The sequence below is a fragment of the Microcaecilia unicolor genome, chromosome 7 (assembly GCF_901765095.1).
Source record: "Microcaecilia unicolor chromosome 7, aMicUni1.1, whole genome shotgun sequence".
NCBI classification, from domain to species: Eukaryota; Metazoa; Chordata; class Amphibia; order Gymnophiona; family Siphonopidae; genus Microcaecilia; species Microcaecilia unicolor.
Window position 1 is genome coordinate 13,215,961 of NC_044037.1, and position 17,195 is coordinate 13,233,155.

The following is a 17,195-nucleotide window of genomic DNA, read 5'->3' on the forward strand; positions in this document are numbered from 1 at the left end:
AGTAGAATCTCCAATAGTAGCAACATTCCATGTAGAATCTCCAATAGTATCTATTTTATTTTTGTTACATTTGTACCCTGCGCTTTCCCACTCATGGCAGGCTCAATGCGGCTTACATGGGGCAATGGACTTGCCCAGAGTCACAAGGAGCTGCCTGTGCCTGAAGTGGGAATCAAACTCAGTTCCCCAGGACCAAAGTCCACCACCCTAACCACTAGGCCACTCCTCCACTCCATCTCCTAAACTTCAAAATTCTAGTACCAGTCCTCGTACATGGGGGGGTGGGGGGGGGGGAGGCACAGAAGCACCCAACAGACAACTTCCTGGAAAAACTTTCAAAAACAACTTCAGGTATCTTCTCTGAACTCTTTTTTTTTTTTTTAGGGAGCCTCAACCGTTAGGAGAAAAAGGAACAACTGGCAGTCGCAAAATTTCAGCGACTGAAAAGGAAACTAACCTACATCCCACTGTATCCAAGTAATACCCTCCACAGCAACTTAAGGGGTCCTTTTACTAAGGCGTGCTGAAAAATGGCCTGTGCTGGTGTAGACGCGTGTGTTGGACGTGTGCAGGTCCATTTTTCAGTGCACCTGCAAAAAAGGCCTCTTTTTTTGGCCCGAAAATGGACGTGCGGCAAAATTAAAATTGGAGTGCGTCCGTTTTGGCCCTGAGACCTTACCACCATCCACTGACCTAGCAGTAAGGTCTCAAGTATTAACTGGGTGGTAAAGGTCTATGTCCGTACCATGCAGATTACCGCCTGGTTAGCGCCGCTCACCAGAAAACGTCCGGTGCACTTAATAGACGCGCGTAAAAAGTGAAATTACCGCCCGGACCATGCCGTAGCCGGACGGTAGTTCAAAACTGACGGGCGTAGGACGTGCATAGGCGCCCACGCAGCTTAGTAAAAGGGCCCCTAAATGTTTTAAGCAGCACCAAGTCAGAATTCTCTCTCAGATTCAAGACTGAAGGCCATATGTAAGGATCAGTTGCCGTATTAAAAGCGCACACTATTCCTTCCCCAGTGCCGTACGAGATCATCAAGAATGCCGTAACAATCATTGATGCACTGGCTGAGTAACTTGAAATCGAGCAGGGCAACTGCTAGGAGCCCTGAGCGCACACGTGCAATTGAGAAGCACCGCTTAGCTTTCCACCAGTTCGACCTGCCCTAGTGCATGTAAACCAGAAGGACAGTACAGTAGAATGCCCCCTCCCCCCCACCCCCAACATGACTCTTTCCCTGTCTGGGAGGGATGAGGGAGGCAACATCAATATACTGGGACAGAGGGTGCCACCCCCCCCCCCCCCCTTCCAGGGCACCACCAGTTCTGCAAAGAAGGGGTGGATAGTGGATCCAAACACAGGATCTCTACGTGTGTGGCTCTGTACCCTCAGCAGTCCTATCCACATCCTAAGAATAAATAATGTAGAAGACAAATTCAGCAGCCATACCTGCAGGCTTAGAGAAACAAAACCTGAAATCTACTGGAGGTCCTTCTGAACACAGCCCTGACTAGCAAATCAGCTCTTTGTCCTGAGAAAGAATAAGAGATCTGTTTCCCTGTAACCGGAGAACTGGACCAGCTGCAAGAAACCTAGAGGGTGTTTCCATTTCGATATTATCTTGACAACCAAATCTATCATTAACACACACGAGGCTGAAACAGAATCACCACCTTTCGCCTGCTCCTCTACCCTGACCATGGCTCCCTTAGAGCCTGTGCAAGTGTTACTCCTGGGGGAACTGGCTCTCCTCCATTCCTCCACCTCCCTGTCCTAATCTTCACTGCTGCCCTAGGCCCAACCGATTATTTAAACTGGGAGAGGCTCAATGCAGCCACGTGCTTCAAGTGAGCAGTCAGGCCTAGGGTGGCAGAGGAGAACCTGGCTTAATGTGAAGTTCGTCACCTCCTCCTCTTGGGGCATGGAGAAAAGCAGGCAAGGCTGGGGTATGTACTGAGGGGGGGGGGGGAGGAGGAAGTACGCTTAGGGGTGTTGGGGGGGATGGGGAGGATGAGCACAGAGAACTGCGGGAGGAGAGGAGAGAGTGGTGGATGTTTGGAATGCCCTCCTGCGGGAGGTGGTGGAGATGAAAACGGTAACGGAATTCAAACATGCGTGGGATAAACATAAAGGAATCCTGTTCAGAAGAAATGGATCCTCAGGAGCTTAGCCGAGATTGGATAACAGAGCCAGTAGTGGGAGGCGGGGCTGGTGGTTGGGAGGCGGGGATAGTGCTGGGCAGACTTATACGGTCTGTGCCAGAGCCGATGGTGGGAGGCGGGGATAGTGCTGGGCAGACTTGTACGGTCTGTGCCCTGAAAAAGACAGGTACAAATCAAGGTAAGGTATACACAAAAAAGTGGCGCATTTCTTGGGCAGACTGGATGGACCGTGCAGGTCTTTTTTTGCCGTCATCTACCATGTTACTATGTATAAGGGATGGGGCCACAGCAAGGCCAAAGGTATTTCATACGGTTTGGGGGTGGGGAGAAGGCCAAGGGGGGGGGGGGGGGTGTGCGCCAGGGAGAGACCTCGGAGGACAGAAAGAATTAGGGATCTTGCCGAGAGTTAGAGGGATAGAAAACGGGGGGGGGGGGGGGGGGGGGGGGGGATGGGGTGCACTGAAAGCAGGGAGGATGAGCACAGAGAACTGCGGGAGGAGAGGAGGGCTGGCGAGAGTGGAGCATTTGAGGCCTGGAGTATTTATGCGCAAAACAATTGCAAATAAAACTAAGCAGAATTTTAAAATACTGTGTGCGGAGGGAATTTAGAAAGTTTTTCTGCAGAATTCCCCTAGGAGCAAAGTGTGCTCTATTTATTTATTTAAAACAACAACGCACAACTACCCTCATACTAGGTGGGTATGGTAAAAATATACATAATAGAACAAATCATACAAAATGTTAATATCTATACAGTATGTGTATATAATATGTAACCGCTTTGACTGTAATGATGAAATATTTTGACAATCAGCAAGACTTAAAGATCTGGGTTTCTTATCACGTTATGTTTACATTTAAAACTTGATGAATTGCCAATCTTGGCCAAGGCCAAAATAAAGGTGATGTACATAATTATAAGTCATAAAATTATTCTGTGTTGTCACCCTCTGATCACTCATCCATTTCTCCCTGTTCACACCCAAACTCCACCCACTCCTACCTTTCCTGTATTTACATTTCACATAAATAGTAACATAGTAGATGACGGCAGAAAAAGACCTGCACGGTCCATCCAGTCTGCCCAACAAGATAAACTCACATGTGCTACTTTTTGTGTATACCTTACCTTGATTTGTACCTGTCCTTTTCAGGGCACAGACTGTATAAGTCTGCCCAGCACTATCCATGCCTCCCAACCACCAGTCCCGCCTCCCACCACCAGCTCTGGCACAGACCGTATAAGTCTTCCCAGCACCATCCCCACCTCCCAACCACCAGTCCCACCTCCCACCACCGGCACTGGCACAGACCGTATAAGTCTGCCCAGCACTATCCCCGCCTCCCAACCACCAGTCCCGCCTCCCACCACCGGCACTGGCACAGACCGTATAAGTCTGCCCAGCACTATCCCCGCCCCGCCCCCCACCACCGGCTCTGGCACAGACCGTACATATTCTGATATGTCATTATTTTCTCATATCTGATCTGAAAAAGGTGATGTTGCCTTCAAAAGCTAATTCAGAAAATGTATTACGTTAATCCAATAAAAAGGTATCATCTTATTTTCTTTTCTTCGTGTTAACTCTATTTATTAACTATAACCGCAGAAAGGTGGTGCGTCACATCCTATCCCCTTTCCCTTCACGTGTAACTGCTGTTCATTTACCACATACCTGGCAAATATCTTTATCAGTGTCCTAACGGTACAAAAACATGTCATCAATCTGGTTTCTAATGTCAAGTCTTCCGTTCAAATGGTCCAGAAAGACTAAGGGGCCCCTTTTAAGAAGCTGCATTAAACAGCTAATGTGGCTTTTACGGGGCGGTAAAAAGAAGCGTTCTAAAAACAGAAGCGCATGGTAAAAATGCCACGTTAGCTGTCTAATGAAGGAGTGGGTGGGAGGAGGTGTGGTCAGCGTGACTACAGCTGTGCTACCGGGCAATCTGGTAGCAGGGTCGCTGTCAGTCCAGGGTCAGCGGTCCCCCACTCCCCCTCAAATAAATTAAGACCCGTGAGTACTACTGCGGTGGCATACCCTCCCCCCCCCCCCCCGAAACACCAATCTCTGCCACAAAGCTCTGATTCCCCATCCCCTTGCTGAACATCTGATTGCCCCCTTAGTGGCACCCCACCAGTCCAATCCCATCCTTAAAAATCAGTACTTTACCATCAGTTTAGGTAATTGTGCATAAGCGCATTGTCTCCAGCCGACACTGTTACTGCTACAAGATGATAAGTTTACGGCTGCCAATATCTAATATAATAAAACGCACCCTCAACGTTCTGAGGACAACGTTCTGAAGCCATGAAGCCATCTGATGTCACTCCCAGGCTGAAGGGTTCGTGGATTCGTGGTGTGAAGCCTTCAAGCCAGCCAGCCGTCTCTGCCCCGCCCTCGCGTCAAACGTCATGACGTCGAGGGCGGAAAAAAAAAACCAAACAAATCCGGCAGCGAAGCGTCAGGGAAGGAGGCGGCGCTCCCGACATCTAGCCTTCCCTTTGCTGTGTTCCGCCTTCTTCTGACGTCAAGGATGACGTCAAAAGAAGGCGGAACACAGCGAAGGGAAAGCTAGACGTCGGGAGCGCCGCCTCCTTCCCTGACGCTTCGCTGCCGGAACCGCCACGGAGGTAAATTTAAAAAGAAGAAAAAAACAAAAAGGGATGTTGGGGGGAGAGAAGAGGGTGGCCAGTAAAGAAGAACAATGGGAGCGGGAGGGCAGGGGAGAAACGACAGCACGGATGCGAAGGGGGGGGCATGGATGCGAAGGGGGGGGGGGGGAAAGAGGGCGGCCCAGGCTGGGACATGGGAGAGAGAGGAGCATGGATGCGAGGGGGGGTCATGGAAGGGAGAGAGGGGACTTGCTGGAAAAAGATGAATGGAGGGGCCAGGTGACAGAGGAGCATGGATGGCCATGGATTGGGACGGCAGGGCTTAGGGAAAGGGGAATTGCTGGATAGGGATGAATGAAGGGGACAGATGGGCATGGATGGATATGGATTGCAGGATGGCCCCAGGCAGAGAGGGGAAATGCTGGAAAGGGATGAATGGAGGGGGCAGGAGACAGAGTAACATGGATGGCCATGGATTGGGAGGGCAGGGCTCAGGGAAAGGGGAATTGCTGGATAGGGATGAATGAAGGGGACAGATGGGCATGGATGGATATGGATTGCAGGATGGCCCCAGGCAGAGAGGGGAAATGCTGGATAGGGATGAATGGAGGGGGCAGGTGACAGAGTAACATGGATGGCCATGGATTGGGACGGCAGGGCTTAGGGAAAGGGGAATTGCTGGATAGGGATGAATGGAGGGGACAGATGGGCATGGATGGATATGGATTGCAGGGCAGGCCTCAGGCACAGAGGGGAAATGCTGGAAAGGGATGAATGGAGGGGGCAGGAGACAGAGTAACATGGATGGCCATGGATTGGGAGGGCAGGGCTCAGGGAAAGGGGAATTGCTGGATAGGGATGAATGAAGGGGACAGATGGGCATGGATGGATATGGATTGCAGGATGGCCCCAGGCAGAGAGGGGAAATGCTGGAAAGGGATGAATGGAGGGGGCAGGGGACAGAGGAGCATGGATGGGCATGGATTGGAAGGGCAGGACTCAGGGAGAGGGGAATTGCTGGATAAGGATGAATGGAGGGAACAGATGGGCATGGATGGATATGGATTGCAGGGCAGAGCTCAGGGAGAGAGGGGAATTGCTGGATAGGGATGAATGGAGGGGGCAGGTGACAGAGGAACATGGATGGGCATGGATTGGGAGGGCAGGGCTCAGGGGGAGAGGGGAATTGCTGGAAAGGGATGAATGGAGGGGGCAGGGGACAGAGGAGCATGGATGGGCATGGATTGGGAGGGCAGGGCTCATGGAGAGAGGGGAATTGCTGGACAGGGATGAATGGAGGGGACAGATGGGCATGGATGGATATGGATTGCAGGGCAGGCCTCAGGGAGAGAGGGGAATTGCTGGATAGGGATGAATGGAGGGGACAGGTGACAGAGGAGCATGGATGGGCATGGATTGGGAGGGCAGGGCTCAGGGAGAGAGGGGAACTGCTGGAAAAGGATTAATGGAGGGGGCAGGGGACAGATGGGCATGGATTGGGAGGGCAGGGCTCACACTCTCTCTCTCATATACAATGTCTTTCTGACTCTCACTCTCACTCTCACACACTGTCTCACACTGTATCACATTCACTCTCTATGTGCCACACAGTCACTCACACACTCGCTTGGTCTCATACACTCACTCTCACAGAGAATCTGTGTCTCACACACACTCTCTCTCTCGCCCACACACACACACTCTCTCTCACACACACTTGCACACACTCTCATTCTCACACACACACTCTCTCACAAACACACTCACACCCAGACTCACTCTCTCTCTCACACACTCACACTTTCACTCTAACTCTCAAACAGTCACTCTCACATACACTCTCCCAAACATACACACTCCGAGGAAAACCTTGCTAGCGCCCGTTTCATTGGTTTGGGAAACGGGCCTTTTTTACTAGTTTCTAATAAACCAGCTTTTCTATTTTTCCTATAATATGTGACCTTTGTGTCCTATTCTTTCAGTGTGTTATCTTGGACTAAGAATTCGGATCTGAAGAGAGATGTTGTGACCCACCCATTCTAGAGCGCTACATTTCTACTTTTCGTCACCTTATTACCTTCCTTCATTGTCCGCTCTCTACCTGGGACCAGGTAACTGTGATTAGTCCCCAGAGTACCACCAGAGCATAGGGTCTTAACAGGCATTTGTAATTGCACATATTAAGAAGCAGCACCCAACAGAACTTTAAAAACAAAAACAGATATTGTTTGGTCAAGTCACAGTGGTTCAACCCTTTCCGGCAGGTTTCAAGGGTTTTACTTGCAGAACCACAATAGTGGCAAAAAAGCTAATCCTCAGAGAGTGGATTGCACATAAAGCGCCTACGCTACAGCAATGGCGCTGTAGCATGACAGACGTTATGAAATTTGAGTGGCGAATGGCAGAACTCAAACACGACTCCAGCTTCACAGAAAACGATTTCTATCGGATTTGGACTCCCTTTTGGCAGACAATACCCAAGGGGGGGGGGGTAGGGACCGAATCTTGAATCTGTAATAATGTCACTTTAAGTGGCACCCAACAGGGTTAACTATGGAACAATCTCCTGGATAGAAGGAACAAGAAGGGGGGGGAAGGGGGGTTCACTTATGATACCTAGATGGACTCATGTTAGTTAAGCGAGGCCTTATGTTTTGATAGTTAGATTAGTACTATAATAAAATCACCTCGGTTGTATACAGAAACAAGCAGACAAATTGATGTTCAGAATCTATGACTATAAGCGTGAATTGTTAGAATGAGTTACGATGTGGGGAAATAGTCATGTAAATGTTATGCTATACCACATTGTTAACTGTGAGATCCCAACCAATAAACAAACTTGAAAATAAATAAAAACAAAAACAGAGCAACTTAAAATTTACCATGCCAATATACAGGCAGCCAACGTAAGGAAATGAGAACAGGACTCTACACCCACTGCTGCTGGGTAACAGCAGGAAATCCCTCCCTGCCACAGGCTATGATCTCTATTTCCACATTATCCTCAAGCCTCCAACTCCTTCGGTACGGTTTAGTCCCTAAATCAGGACACAGAGAGGTTACCTGACCTGCTGAAGCTTACAGAAGGGCAAGTAAGGGAATCAAAATCTGGTAAAGACCACTATACCTCTATTCAAGAAATCTAGACTGCACCAACTTGACATTTCATCCTTTAGATTGTAAGCTCCTTTGAGCAAGGACTGTCCTTTTTGTTAAATTGTACAGCGCTGCGTAACCCTAGTAGCGCTCTAGAAATGTTAAGTAAAGAAGGCTGTGTAATACAGAGAGCAAAGATAAGTAGCAGTAAAGCAGAGGAAGCACACTGAAGACTTGAAAACATTTCATTGTCAGACCACACCACCCATATTTAGCATCCAAACATATTTAATGTTGCCTTACAGCATATACCACCCATGGATATTCTAGGAACAGCAAATCAGGTTTTCCAGGTTCAGCATTCTGGTCTTTCATTATATGACACAGCCGGGCCCCAGGAAATCCCTTCCAGCAACAGCGTTCAAACTTTCTTACCTGAAATTCTAGCTATTCAAAATCTTTCTGTACTCCCCCCTTGGTTCAAGCTGTGCGTCCCGTCGTCTCACTTTAGGATAAGTTTTTCTGCCTGAAGTCTGTGCTGAATCAGGGCTTCCCCTCGTATCGTATCTATTTTAGGAAACTCTCCAGACTGTCTGCAGCTTTCAGGAAACACACCTGAATCATGGCCATTGACTTGTCTGGGGACAAGTTGGAACAGGGATGCTGTGTGGTCTGCAGCCAAAACGTTGATACCCCATTCAGACACTGGATATTGAATCATATATCTATTCAATGATGACTACACATTTAAGAAAACGTTAAGTGTCTTCTGTAAGGTACAAATTCTAACTTTCTAACATTGCTTTCTGATCTTGGAATGTTTGGTGCTGTGATATTACATTGATACTGAGATTTGACAGCTTCCCTTACACAGTTTATTAGACCTTACAAAAGTCATAAGTGACCTCTCTGGCTGTCAGGAGGGACAGGGGCATTGCAGTAGTCAGATTTCTGCATTAGGAACTCAATGATCCACGGGAAAAACCTCTGTATTTCCTTGGGCCTCAGATGACCTGCAGCCACATCAGCTTAGAATATAAGAGTAGCCATACTGGGTCAGACCAATGGTCCATCTAGCCCAGTATCCTGTTTTCCAAACAGTGGCCAAGCCAGGTCACAAGTACCTGGCAGACCCAAATGGTGGCAACACGCCATCCAGTTGGGCTGACTGGATGGGCCGTACAGGTCTTTATCTGCCATCATTTACTATATTTACTATGTTACTACCAATCCCAGGGCAAGCAGTTGCTTCCCATGTCTGTCTCAATAGCAGACTATGGACTTTTCCTCCAGGAATTTGTCCAAACCTTTTTTAAACTCAGATACGCTAACCGCTGTTACCACTTCCTCCAGCAAAGAGTTCCAAAGCTTAACTATTCGTTGAGTGGAAAAATATTTCCTCCTATTTGTTTTAAAAGTATTTCAATGTAACTTCCTTGAGTGTCCCCTAGTCTTTGTACTTTTGGAACGAAAAAAAAATTGATTTACTTCTACTCGTTCTAAACCACTCAGGATTTTGTAGGATTCAATCATATCTCCCCTCGTTCGTCTCTTTTCCAACCTCTTTAGCCTTTCCTCATACGAGAGGAGTTCCATCCCTTTAACATTTTGGTTGCTCTTCTTTGAACCTTCTACGGTCTATGCCCTGAAAATGGCAAGGACAAATCAAAATCAGGAATACATATAAAGTATCACATACCATATATAATGAGTTTATCTTATTGGGCAGACTGGATAGACTGTACAGATCTTTATCTGCTGTCATCTACTATGATACTATGAAACCAGGGTCAGAAAAGTAAGAATATAAGAACACAAGAGTTGCCGTACCGGGACAGACCGAAGGTCCATTAAGCGCCGTTTCCTGTTTCCAATAGTGGCCAATTCAGGTCACAAATACCTGGCAAAATCCCAAAAGAGCAAAACAGATCCTATGCTGCTTATCTTAGAAAAAAGCAGTGGATTTTCCCAAGTCCGCCTCAACAATGGCCCATGGACTTTTCTTTCAGGAAATTAGCCGAACCTTTTTTAAACCCTGCTAAGCTAACTGCTTCCACCACATTTTCCGGCAATGAATTCCAGAGTTCAATTAGACACTGAGTGAAGAAATATTTTCTCCCACTGTTTCAAATTTATTTTTGAAACAAAGAGTAAACAAGCGATTCATGTCTAACCGTTTCACTTTCCTCAGTATTTTACATACCTCTCTCATATCTCCCCTCAGCTGTCTCTTCTCCAAAGCTGAACAGCCCTATTCACTTTAGCCTTTCCTCATAGGGAAGGCATCCCATCCCCTTGATCATTTTTGTTGCCCTTTTGTGACCTTTTCTAATTCTGCTAAATCTTTTTTGAGATGCGGTGACTAGAACTGCACACAGTATTCGAGGTGCGGTCACACCATGGAGTGAAGGTAGAAGGTATTCAGGCAGTTTTTGTGTAGGGAAGGAAAAGGATCTAAGGCCTTGCCCTCACACTAGATGGCAAAGCTCTTCCATTTGAAATTATATGCCCTCTTAGTGTAATCTTTCCTGAAAGCAGGCAGGACTCGGGAGACACCCTTATGCAGTTGAAGGGATACTAACTCTAAGCTCTCAACATCCAAGTCATGAGGGCTAGGGATTGGAGGCTGGGATGCAAAAGAAACCCATTTTTCTGAGTGCTGAGGGTCAGAAAACAGTCCAGTCTCCATGGGTCTTCAGAGGCTGACTCCATTATAGCAGGAACCATACAAATTAAATCAAAACCAAATCTTATTAACCGCTATAATCCCCTTTTCCAGGGTTCAATGCAGTGTATAAAATCTACTATAATAAAACTCACCCTCAACGTTCTGAAGACAATGTTCTGAAGTCACTCAGTCACTCCCTGAAGGGTTCATGGATTCATGGTGGTGAAGCCACAACACTGACCATGTCTCTCTGCCCCGCCCTCGCATGACGGACCAATCAGAAAAAACACCCTCAACATTCTGAAACACAAAGGACCATCACAACACCGTTCCCAGGCAACACTAGGCAACGTAAGACGGACCAATCAGAGGAAACTACGTGACAATAAGGGAGGAGCATTCCCCAGCAGAATGGCTCATTATCTGTGCAGCACGGAGAGTACAGAACCACCGCTGGAACGAGAGAAGAATATTCCTGCTGTGGGTATGTGCAAAAATAGACCGGGGGGGGGGGGGGGGGGGAGAAATTTTTAAATGCCTAATGCCAGTACTGAAGAGTACCAGAGGGCCTATAGCACAGAGTATATTTGGGATTGCTTGACATGGAGTAAGAGGAGCCGGAAAACAACGTGCCCGTCACCATCTGGGATGTGGGCGAACAGGACAAGCTGCGGCCCAGCTGGAAGGATTACCCGCGACCCAGCCAGCAGCAAACAGCGACCAAGGACAGCACAGCACATCCCCCAACCCCCAAGAAAAAACACAACAAAACAAAAAAAGACACACATCAACAACCTGCACACACACCGCACCCTCACACACACACAAAATATCTCTGTGACACATACACACACACACAAAAAAAGCCACATGCTAGCGCCCGTTTCATTGGTTTCGGAAACGGGCCTTTTTTACTAGTGTACAATAAAATGCAAATGGCAGTAGTCAGACTGCCAGAAGCCAATCTCATTCACAGCTCCTGGTCCAGGACTATCACTGTAATGACCAGACTAAAGTTAACCAGTAGGTGATGTAAAACAGGGAAAGAATTCCCAGGTAGTTCTGAACAAAGGTTCCTGGCACCAGGTCCCCGGCTCTGGTTCCAACTGAACTGGAAGCCCAAAAGGGAACAGGATGAAACTGCTGGGTCAAAAACAAAAAATAAAACCACCACAATCTGTAACAGAGTACTAAAGAAGGGTTTGAACCTCCCTAACACCTCGCGTGTGGAGTTATAGCCTAGTGGTTAGGGTTCCAGGCTGACAGCCAAGTTTCCAGGCTTATTAATCATTTGATGTACTTTCTCTCGGCAGGGAAGCTTGGTTCAAATCTTGCTTCTGCTCTTAGTGATCTTGGGAAGTCACTTAACCCTCCGTTGCCTCAGGTTCAAACGTATGATTGTGAGCCCTCCAGGGAGAAGGAAAGTACCTAACTCACTTTGAACTACTTCTGAAAAAGGTGTGAGCTAAAACAAATATCCAAATACAGTAAGTCAGCCAGCACATATTGCTCTTTAGGGGGGTTTCCATACGGTACTGCCAGCAAGTGAGCAATTAACACTTAATCATGGACTCTCACCGTGCTGGCCAACAGTGGCCCTGTGCACTGCTGCATGACTGGCCTAGACCCCACTTCTCACACAAGCTAGGGAAGGGAGACCCTGGAGAGAAATCTATTGGCCAGCATACAGTGCATCTCTGCAAGGTTGCAGAGGAACCAAATTCTAAATTGATAACGTTATCGTCTGCTGGCTCCCAGAACTTACACCAGGTTGGAAAAAGATGACTGTTAGGGGACGGACCTCCTTGATAAAGCAACTGCGAAACACGTGCCGTGTCGAAGCACTGTACCCCTATTGCCGACTATATATCAAGTCTCATTCTAAGATGAGCACTGTTTAAATCCAATTAATTTAAGATTACAAATAAGTCCTTATGGGAATTTAAATTAAGCAATATAAATTTAAGATATGTTAGGGTGGAGGCGGTTGAACCAATGACGATAGGAGTGCATAAGACTTACCGGTAAGGCAGATACACAGAGCGGCACGGCTGAGGTTCACAGATTTACACAAAAGGAATGATAAAAAATTGCATTGGGCTGGTTTCAATTGGTATTCATAAGATTGGTTGGATAACATAAAAAAAGTGTAGGTTCCAGAGGAAGCCAAAATCCATCAGCAGGGGGAAACACCACCCAAAAAAAGAAGACCAAATCCTGGCAGCATGGTGACTAACAAGGTCTGCTGGGACGGGATGACTAATACTGAGCAGCAGTGGCTCTGAAAAGACTTAATACTAAAAATCTCTTGTAACATAGTAACATAGTAGATGACGGCAGAAAAAGACCTGCATGGTCCATCTAGTCTGCCCAAGATAAACTCATATCTTGAATTTGTACCTGTCTTTTTCAGGGCACAGACCGTATAAGTCTGCCCAGCAGTATTTCCCGCCTCCCAACCACCAGTCCCGTCTCCCATCACCGGCTCTGGTACAGACCGTATAAGTCTGCCCTCCCCTATCCTAGCCTCCCAACCACCAACCCCTCTTCCCCCCACCTGCTCCGCCACCCAATTTCAGCTAAGCTTCTGAGGATCCATTCCTGCTGCACAGGATTCCTTTATGCCTATCCCACGCATGTTTGAATTCCGTTACCGTTTTCATCTCCACCACCTCCCGCGGGAGGGCATTCCAAGCATCCACCACCCTCTCCGTGAAAAAGTACACCCTGAGTGGCCAAAATCACAACTTTGAGAAAATTGACGTGAATGAAAGTAACACACACATTTATACCACTTGGAATATGTACAAAATGTGCCCTGCATAGCCAGGTCTAAATGGACGGTCCCAAAACATTCTGATGTCCGCATTATATACAAAAAGTTTGACGTTTTTACCGTTAAGGGGCTTTCGTTTTTAATTACACCTCGCCTTTTCTAGCACATGCTTTTAAAAGGAAATTGCCACCACTTAGTTGTTATTTTTGGAGGCTGAAAATGAATGATTTCAAACGATGATTCCATCCTGACCGACTCTTGGGAGTATTTCCAACAAGTACGTGGGCTTTCAGATCCCCAAAGGCCAGCGGACTCCAGTAACATTTTCCTTTTAGAATCTCTCTCTACTTCTGGAAGCAGGTGAAAGCTTGGCTCTTGTCCCAAGCCTTTAACTATCCAGTCACACATACAAGGACTAACACCGGCTGCACATACCGTAGCAGGGACTCGCTTATGCTCTGCTAGCCAAGCTGAGATCATATTCGAAAGCACCTTCCTGATCTCATGTGCAATTTTTCCTTAACTTAGTCACTCTTCAGTCTATTGAACTCCTGTTATGCTATCTTATCTGTCTGTTCCACTTTTGTTTATACCCTACGTTGTCTATTAAGATTTTAGCGTGTACATAAATGAGGTAACTTGCTAACACACTTTACAGCTAGAAAGTGGAGGAGTAGCCTAGTGGTTAGTGCAGTGGACTTTGATCCTGGGGAACTGTATTGGGCAATCAAGCCATTGTGACATCACTGATGAGGTTGGCTCTTATTGGTGGAATGAGTGGAGGAGTAGCCTAGTGGTTAGTGCAGTGGACTTTGATCCTGGGGAACTGTATCGGGCAATCAAGCCATTGTGACATCACTGATGAGGTTGGCTCTTATTGGTGGAATGAGTGGAGGAGTAGCCTAATGGTTAGTGCAGTGGACTTTGATCCTGGGGAACTGTAGGGCAATCAAGCCATTGTGACATCACTGATGAGGTTGGCTCTTATTGGTGGAATGAGTGGAGGAGTAGCCTAGTGGTTAGTGCAGTGGACTTTGATCCTGGGGAACTGTATCGGGCAATCAAGCCATTGTGACATCACTGATGAGGTTGGCTCTTATTGGTGGAATGAGTGGAGGAGTAGCCTAGTGGTTAGTGCAGTGGACTTTGATCCTGGGGAACTGTATCGGGCAATCAAGCCATTGTGACATCACTGATGAGGTTGGCTCTTATTGGTGGAATGAGTGGAGGAGTAGCCTAATGGTTAGTGCAGTGGATTTTGATCCTGGGGAACTGTATCGGGCAATCAAGCCATTGTGACATCACTGATGAGGTTGGCTCTTATTGGTGGAATGAGTTGAGGAGTAGCCTAGTGGTTAGTGCAGTGGACTTTGATCCTGGGGAACTGAGTTCAATTCCCACTGCAGCTCCTTGTGACTCTGGGTAAGTCACTTAACCCTCCATTGCCCCTGGTACAAAAATAAGAACCTGAATATATGTAAACCGCTTTGAATGTAGTTGCAAAAACCTCAGAAAGGCGGTATATCAAGTCCCCTTTCCCTTCCCTTTTAAACAGATCTGCTTTAAACAGACACTTACCAAACTTTAGACCTCATATGCCGAAACCACAGCAGAGCTAGAGGCAAACATTCCCCCCCCCCCCCCCCCCCCCCGCACCCTCCACGCTTTCCAGTCCAAAAGGAAAACAGCAAGCTTAAGCATTAGTATTTTAACAGCCTGTCTTTGTCAAACACAGCAGTAATCAAAAGCAGCTCTACTAGGTACATAACCACCTCTTAACTATACTGCAGCCCAGACAGATTTTCTAAATTACAGAACAGACTGCAGGCCCACATACCTATAACGCAGGTGCCTGCTTCTCTTTGTCTTCTAAAGTGCCTGCCAGGGAAAACAAAAATTACCCACACCAACATACAGCTCCTGCAGCTAAGTACGAACATACAGCAAGAGGAAATGGGATTCTCTTTCACAATTAATCTCTCACCTCACTAAACTTATAATTAGCTTCCGTCAATGTACAAAGGGCTAAGACGTTTTTGGAGGGGTTTTTTTTCATGTGGTAGACCGTGGTATGCCTCTCTCTGTACCGAAGAATTTCTAGCTTACACTAAGGAATCTCATTCCTGTGGGGAGGAAGGGAAAGGAGGCCGGGGATTAAAGAAGGAATCTGAAAGCGCATAACTTTGAAAGACGGCAGCTTCACCCTTCAGTTTAGTTGAAAGGCTTCAAACGCTTCTTTATTGAGAGGGCGGCAGATGCCTGGTTTAGTCTAATGGCACAGGTAGAGACAAAGCGTGACAGAATTTAAACCTGTCTGGGACAGATACAGAGAACAGCAATAAAAATGAGGAAAGGAGCTTACTGTTTGCTCAAAGGAAAGTATCGCCAAGCTACTGCAGCAGCCCAGTGGTAATTCCCTCCCTCAGCTTACACCATTTCCAGCGACGCAAAAATATTTAAATTTTTCAAGCACCGGTGTGTACCCGGCAGTAATCGGGCAGTGCCACATGCTGCCCGGTTACCGCCAGGTTAGCATGGGAGCCCTTAAGTGCTCCCCCCCCCCCCCCCCCGAAATGGCCGCAGGCAAGTGCTTCACTTGCCGCACGGTCATTTCTTGAAAAAAAAAAAAAACAAAGACCTGACTTTTACCCGCTGCAGTAAAAGGGATCCTCGGAGCACGTCACAAACAAGGGCCGACACCAGCGCAGGCCCCCTTTTGCCACAGCTTCGTAAAAGGAACCCTCAATTTAGGAATAGCTGCGATCAAGACATCCAGAGTAGCTGGATTTAAATGGGGGGGGGGGGGGGTAGATGAGTTCTTAGGGGAAAGGTCCTTAAGCAATAGGGAATCCTAAGACTTGTCTCTGTGAGGTAGCTCCAGTAAATGGATTCATTCTTGGGATCCGCCAGGTATGTTCGGAGAAGGGATGAGGCTTAGTGGAACTTTGATCCGATGCAGAATGGAACACATAGTGGTAAGGTTAGGTTGAGGGGTAACAGGTAGAAAACTTGAGGGTGGCAGCTTAATTAAAGTATATTCTCCTTCAAATACAGCTTTAGCTAATCAAAGAAGTAAAAGTAACTTCATTAGGTGACATGCACTCAGCAGCCAAGGTTACAAACCTATCAATGGCCAGATGTTCCAAACAGCCTCACTAGTTTTGATGGTAAGATCTAGAAGGGTGGACACTGGGTGCTAATCAATATTCTGTCCCACAGAACATCCGTAATTAGAGAACCTAGGGGGAGTCAGGGGTAGATATTCAGCTGCAACACCTTTCCCAATCCACAAGTTGCTCCCCTGCCTCCAGGAGGCCACCTGGATGTTGGACAAAGCAAGAGTTGTGAGAATGAAAGAGGAACAGAGGCTGCCAGTGGAGATGATGGAAAACTACCATAATTTAAATGTGCTTTGGACAGAGAAACAGAGGGCAGTGGCAGGAACAGGGTTCAGAGGCTGACTAGACAGACATGAAGGGAGAACAGATTTCGATTTTGGTTCGAGCATGGAAACTTTCATATATTTATTTATTCATTCACCTAAACAAAGTGCTAGGGAACCAGAGAGGAAGACAACCAGTCTTTATTTATATTAACTACTATGTTAAGAACCTGAATTAAATGCAGATGTAACCCATGCTAAAATAAACATTTGTATCCCACGACCTTGCAAAGAACAACTCACTAAGAAACTCCAGACCGCTCAAAACACAGCAGCCAGGCTGATATTTGGCAAATCGATGATTCGAAAGCGCCAAACCCCTCCGAGAAAAACTGCACTGGCTTCCAATCAAAGAACGTATTACCTTCAAAATCTGCACCCTGGTCCACAAAATTATCTGTGGCCAAGTCCCAAGATACATGACAGAC

General features: G+C 47.0%; 1 protein-coding gene across 5 annotated transcripts in view; it reads right to left on the reverse strand.

Moving 5' to 3' along the window:
- The window catches only part of LOC115474703 (ligand of Numb protein X 2-like), a 132,389-nt gene that overhangs the window by 98,645 nt on the left and 16,549 nt on the right, over window positions 1-17,195 (reverse strand). Inside the window, exon 1 of one of the 5 annotated variants that reach the window (XM_030210324.1) lies at window positions 8,317-8,338. The exons of 3 other annotated variants lie outside the window; for them this stretch is intronic. The gene's annotated coding sequence lies outside the window, so the exon portion shown is untranslated. Of the gene's footprint in view, window positions 1-1,455; window positions 1,527-8,316; window positions 8,339-17,195 lie in introns of those variants that run through there. One more of the 5 variants, XM_030210320.1, reaches the window with a different exon arrangement.